The 6,753-nt window shown below is 41.4% G+C and overlaps 1 long non-coding RNA gene across 1 annotated transcript in view; it reads right to left on the bottom strand.

The window, feature by feature from the left end:
- Positions 1–5,798: 5,798 nt before the first annotated feature.
- The window catches only part of LOC139076527 (uncharacterized), a 41,438-nt gene continuing 40,483 nt past the window's right edge, over positions 5,799–6,753 (bottom strand). Inside the window, exon 5 of the long non-coding RNA XR_011528245.1 lies at positions 5,799–6,163. This is a non-coding gene — a long non-coding RNA (uncharacterized lncRNA). The remainder of the gene's footprint in view (positions 6,164–6,753) is intronic.

Raw genomic sequence — 6,753 nt, 5'->3', positions numbered from 1 at the left:
TTCCCAACTCTGTGGTTGTAGCATGAAAGCAGTCACTTATGATACAAATAGAAATAGTGTGGCTGTGTTCTAATAAAACTTCTTTTACCAAAACAGGTGGATTTGGCCCGGGGGCTATAGTGTCAACATCTGCTGTAAACTAGGCTCTCCTGTTCCTTTTACTTGGAGGAGGGAGCTCTCTCCTTTAAGTTATGGGGTAAGTAGAAGATACTAACTTAATGATTCATTTAGAAAGTTTGACTAAATACCGTTGCATAAAATTCCATTTTAGTGCTTCCTGTTTTTGAAAGTTCGAGAAGACAGGAAAATTGTCATCATAGATAATGTTGGTAGACTTAAGGCCTCAGAACATGGAGTTAGTTGAACAGAAAAGAATGATAAGTAAGACAGGAAAAGAGAACCCAGATCACGTGATAAGCTTTAATTCTCTAAAAAAGAAAATATTTGTATAAATCTCTGGTTTATGTCTTTATCCTGTGAACAGTATGTCATGCCAATTGTATGAGTCTCCAACTGCCTCTGTAACAAATTGCCACAAACTTAGTGGCTTCAAAAATACAAATTTACTGTCTTACAGTTCTGAGGCCAGAATCCTCCCTGGGCTAAAGTCAAGGTATCCCCAGGCCTGTGTTCCTTCCGGAGGCTCAAGACAGAAACCATTTCCTTGTCTTTCCAGCTTCAGAGGCTGCCCTCTTCCCCTGGCTCATGGGCCCTTCTTCTCATCGGTGCAACCTCTGCTTCTGTTGTCACATCTCCTCGAACTTTCATCACCTGCCTCTCTCTTTTAAGGACCTTTCTGATGACATTGGACTTACCTGGGTAATCCAGGATTAATTGCACCTGCAAAGTCCCTTTTGCGATGTAAAGTACCCTATTTACAGGTTCTGTTGATCAGGACATCTTTGGGGGAGCATTATTCTGTCTACCATACCAATGATGATGAGCAATGAAAGAGGGGAGACCATTTTAACAAGACTGTGTTCCTACAGAGGCATATAGCACCCTCCAGTTTGGGAAAACCTTCTTAGTAAGCAGTCCTGTTAACTTAGGCTGGTGATTTTTCAAAAGAAAAAGTTGTGAGTATTTCTGAGGCCTCGCCACCATCCCCCTGCTGAGCATGTATGAAGTGATAGCCACACTGACTTCATTTGGCTCTGTGAGTTTATCAATATGCTGGCATTCTTCTTGTCTCTTTTAGCCAAGTAATTTGTCCCATTCAAAATGTAGCTATTGTTAACGAAATGACTTAAAGATGACTCACACTGGGGCGGCCCGGTGGTGCAGGGGTTAAGTGAGCACGTTCTGTTCCACTTTGGCGGCCTGGGGTTCGCTGGTTTGGATCCCAGGTGCAGACATGGCACCATGTGGCAAGCCATGCTGTGGCAGGCATCCCACATATAAAGTAGAGGAAGATGGACATGGATGTTAGCTCAGGGCCAGTCTTCCTCAGCAAAAAGAGGAGGATTGGCAGGCAATGTTAGCTCAGGGCTAATCTTCCTCAAAAAAAAAAAAAAAGGTTACTCACATGTTGATGGTATTTAGCACCTACTGAAAGGATTTGTTAAATTTTCTTCATCGCAGGGTTTCATGGAAATATGTAAAGGCTCCCCTTTAAAAGGGATTATAGAAAAAAGTCCTATGGTATTATGGCTGCAGAACTAAACTTCACAGACAATATTTTTTCACCCTTATAACTGTTGAGTAACACTGCACTGTTGCCTCAGAGATATTGGATCTTTCAGAATTTTGTGGAGAACACAAGATAATGATTTTCTCTTCATGAGAAACAACCATTGGATGATGCTAGCCCTGTCTACCCAGTGGACTTTAAAGCAAATAGAACGATATTTTTTGCACAGGGTCATTTAGATGAAGGGAGAGCAAAATGATGAGCTGAACTCGGGTCTGAAGGCTTCCCAGGAGAAATTCTGGCAACTTTGTGGTAAGTAATCATTTATCCTAGTGTTTGTTCTGTTGAGCTCTGAAAAGACATGTGAGTATATTACTACGACACCAAAGGAATCAAACAGGACAGTAACGGACCTACTATTCTATATTACAAAGTAGAAACTGCTTCTCTGAATCATGCTGGCTGGACTGAGGTCAGTGTTAAGGTTAGAGCTTGTCCCATGATTGGATCCGAGAGCCAGACTGGATTCCCAAATAGGTTACAATAATATCTTGTGGCTCTGTCTTGTGTCGCAGAAAGTGTGAATACTGGAATCCTATTTTTGAAAGCATCAGGCTTCAGATATTTCCATGTGTAGTTAATCACTGGCAGTAATACCAAGGTTGATGAGTAAGTTTCCAACTTTAAAATTCCTTCATAGAGGATATTCCCCAACTTAAACACCAGGAAGCAGGATTTAAGTTAGATTTAAGAGCTGGCTGATGGTAAAGTTCGTTAAATGCTGAAACCAGTTATTGAAGGAGATGGTGAATTCTTCTCTGGAGGTCTTTAATACAGGTTTAGGTGTTGTCTTGCCTGAAGGCAGAGGATATTTTTAATATGTTGAATTTACATATAATGGGTTTCAGGAGATCTTTGAAAAAGTACTCATTGGGGCAAATTAGATAGGTATGGACCTAGTTAAAGTACTGTAGCTCTGTGCGCCTTCTCTTTGAACAGCTGGTCATAATTTAGAGATGCGCTACTCCATAGCTCTCTTCTTGGTTTAGAAGAGTTACAAGAAAAAAGTCATTTTAGACCTTTCCAAGAGCTTTTGAGGTGCCGGGTAAATCTACAGCTCGGAAACAAGGAAATTCAGAAATTCCTCAGGGTCTAGGCTCTATAGTAAGTTTTAGTTCTAGGGTCCATTCTTACCTAGTGTTAAACTAGGGAACCCCAGGGTGACAGAGACAGATGCTTTATCAATTGTGCAGAGATCTGAGCTCCCTGGCTTATAGAAAAGGCGTGGTCTACTGAAGAAGAACAGAATTCCAAGCTTTCACACTTATTGAAAGGGATGTGGATCACTATGTAGGAACGTCAGGCCAGCAACAAGGAACATGTTGTCATTGAACATTAAACATATTGTTCTATTAAGTATCATCCAGAAGAAGGGAATAGGCCCTCCTAAAGGAAAGGGTACTGCCTGATGATTTTCTCTTGGAAGCGGGAAGGCTGCCTGTAGTTGGGAGCTTCCTTTCTTCTATTCTTCAGTGCTTACGGCCTCTCTGGGCCTTGATTTGGTTTGCTTTAGCAGAATAACCAGCTGTTTGTCTTCAAGAACTTCATCTGTCAGGTCAGTGGGGACCATGGGAGACTTGCGTGTTTCTCATTCTTGATTAGAGCCCATGCTTGAAGTCAGGTGCAATTTCAAATTCTTGTTAATGACTTGCATCAAACCAAAGAAGCCCATGCTTCTGTTTGTGGGAGTAGCTAACACAGTGGATCCTGTATCAGGAGGCCAAACAGATGTGCCCATGGGTGGAAATACAGATCATAACAGAAAGATGAAGTTTAATGACACTAAGTGTAATGTCTTGTAGTTCAACTTTTAAAACTTAGGTGGGTAATATAAAGCTCTCACCACAGTTTATCCTGTGAGGTCAGTACCACAGGCATCAGATAAGAAGCTGGGCCTTCACAGCAGTTCCATAGTGGTTGGCAATTAGTAGGTGATCAACAAACATTTTCACAAAGATTAAATATCAAATCTAAACTATAGGCTTCTTAAGACTTCTTTAATGTTCTTTTCCGTCTCCAACGATATCTCTGCATTTGCTAAGAGTTTCTCAGTCTTCTTGTCCTTCCCTGAATGCATTGTGCTTCTGTGTATTTTTCACCTTCTTAGACACACAATTCTCACATGGAGTTAGCTCTCTTTTTATTCCTCTGATCATTAAATAACATGACAGCCCAGCTCCACCCCACTGTCCTAACCCACAACTTCACCCCTAGAAGAAACTTTTCTCCCTGAGGAATATTTGCTAGATGTAATTCTATTTTAATCTGATTATTCACGATCTTCTTCAGTATACACATAATTATATGTTCATTTTAAATATAGCTGACATTAATACTTGCATTTAGTTTCTGGATTGTACTGCAGCATTTCACACTTGTTGATATTTAATTTTATAATGACTTTATACTATATGCTCAATTTTGTGAAGAATGCAATGCAGAATAGTTAGATTTTGAAGAATATAAAATTAATATCATCATTAATGCTAATTATGTTCCTCAAATTTTGTTAATTCATACATAATTAATAAATTGAGTTCTGTGAAGTACTATAATATTGGGTAGAGAAAACAGTGATTTTAAACGGAACCATATGTTTAACACAATATTTTGAAACTTGATAACATGACCTTGTTTCTAGAAAATTAGATGTAAATGATAGCCATCTTTGGTAAATAACAAAACTTGCCACAAATGTGATAATTATAAGGGCATGTGTTGGTTTGTACAAATAATATATTATAACCATTGTAGCTCTTTGTAGACTGTTACTGGTGTGCTTATAAATAAACACAGCACACTATACAAGAATTCTGGCCTACAGGCTTAGAATCTGTACCACTCAGTAAACAAAATTTGGACATAAATAAATATTATAACATGAAGGGATTGTCATTGCTTTTGAGGTTATTGCTAAGAATCTACAGAGGATATATGAAGCTAGGTTCCTTTTTAAGATAAATCACTTGAACTATGAGGAAGGAAATCTTTATTATATACACATATGCTTATGCAAAAAGAAACGAAGTAACTGGAGAAAAATGAGAAGTGGTTTAGGAACACATAAGATCAAGAGAACTTTTGGATTGATCGCTGCAGACCTCGGAGTCCGGTTTAATCCATGGTTTAAATCCTCCAGCACAGACTGGATCTGGATGGCTAGGTCTGTGCCAAGGCCTCGAGGACTTATGAAGTGTGAGGATTTGTGCAAGTTACTCTGGATGTGGAGATCAATGGGACGACACTCCTCATGGAGAATACAATAAGCAATGGCTTATAAAGTACCCACTGCAGGTGCTATGAGATGTGTAAGTACAGAGGGCTCATTGGAACCCAGAAATGGACTACCCATCCCCACCTAGCACACTCAGAGGGGGCTTACCAGGGAAGGTGGTGAGGGCTGTGGAGGTTGAATTCTGAAGAGCCATAGGAGTAGAGTGGGGTTATACAAGAGAGGTTCTCCAAGAAGGGGACCAGCCTGCAAAATAACCCTGAGGCGAACAAAGCCGTGAATGTTCATGGGACTGCAGGTAAGATGTGAATTGTGTGGTCAGCAGAATGATGGCCACACAAAAAAACCTGTGACTATGTCCAATGACATGGCACAGGGGGATTAAGGTTGCACGTGGACTTAGGTTGCTAATTAGCTGCCCTTAAAATAAGGAGAGGCTTTTGCGTTATCCATGTGGGCCCAATGTATCCCAAGCGTCCTTAAGGGTGGAAGCGGGAGGCGGAAGATGGAGTCAGAGCCATGAGGTTTGACAAGGGCTCATCCTGCTGTTGGCTTTGAAGATGGAGGCGCGGCCATAAGCCACAGAATGTGAGGAGCTTCTAGAAGCTGGAAAAGGCAAGGAAGCCTCCAGACCGGAGCTCAGCTCTGTCAACACCTTGACTTCAGCTCAGTGAAACTTGTGTTAGACTTCTGACCTCCAGAATGATAAGGTAATGAACTCGTATTGTTGTTTTAAGCTACTCAGTTTGGCTTGTGGTAATTTGTTACAGCAAAAATAGCAACCTAATATAAATGAAGACTATCTTGAAAGCGCAGAGCGAGGAGCAGGGGGGAGAGAAAGGAAGTCGTGGGTCAGGCCTGGGAGGCTGCTGTATGTCCACTCTGCATTTTGGGTTTTATTCTGACAGTAATGGGGGACTCCTGACGGGCTTAGGTAGGGGAACCATAGGACTGGATATATGTTCTAAAAATGTTACTCAGGCAGCAGAAAAAATTAGAGGTGGCACAATAGTTAAGAGACTTTCAGGAGGGAAAGTCTGATTTGGTAAATATTAATTAGAATCCACACAACTTGCTGAGTGTTTTCACATGTGGGAGGAGAAAGGGCGGCATCAAAAATGATGGAAAATTCCCGAAGATGAGAACCTAGGAGTAGAGGTGAGTTTTGCAGTCTGTTGGTAGAAAATTGATGTTTCCTCTGATGGCCTCTTAGTTTTCTGAGAAGTGGGAGGTAAAGTCATCTGTTGGAAAAAAAGAAAACGGGTTAGAGGATCCAGAGTGAGAATTCTAAGGAAGAAAACAAAGTTGGTGTCATCTGTGAATAGGAGTTAGAATTTCTGCTCAAGGGGAACACAGAAGAACAACGGGCAGCTGTGAAGGCCCAGCTGAGTATTGGAACCCTGTACACTTCATTTCTTATGCCTGAGACAGCGTCCCTCAGATTCTTCACCTGACCAGTAACTAGCTTCCTTAGGATCCCACTCAGGAAGGCACTTGTATCCCTCAGTCTTCCCTGAAAACATGGGTACCCATTGTGGACATTTGTTGGTTTTGCCTGCCTGATATCACTTTCTCCCTTCTCTGATACCTGGAAATCTTTTCCTTTCAACACCTGTTCTCCATACCTGGTGGGGATGAATATCACAAAACCCTGCTTCCTCCCTGTAAGGTTAGACCTGTGATCCCTGGCTGGCCAATTAGAGTGTTTGACCAAGAATTAGCGTGGATGCTGTGAGAGTGAGCCTCTCTCCCCAAAGGGAGAGCTGTAAGGACCAGGTGAGCCTGGAACTGCTGGGAGACTGCTTGTCTAGGAGATAAGCCTGCCTGAGAA

The sequence above is a fragment of the Equus przewalskii genome, chromosome 16 (assembly GCF_037783145.1).
Source record: "Equus przewalskii isolate Varuska chromosome 16, EquPr2, whole genome shotgun sequence".
In the NCBI taxonomy this organism is placed as follows: domain Eukaryota; kingdom Metazoa; phylum Chordata; class Mammalia; order Perissodactyla; family Equidae; genus Equus; species Equus przewalskii.
Note: the sequence above shows the minus strand (reverse complement) of the source record. Positions and strands in the feature narration are given on the sequence as shown.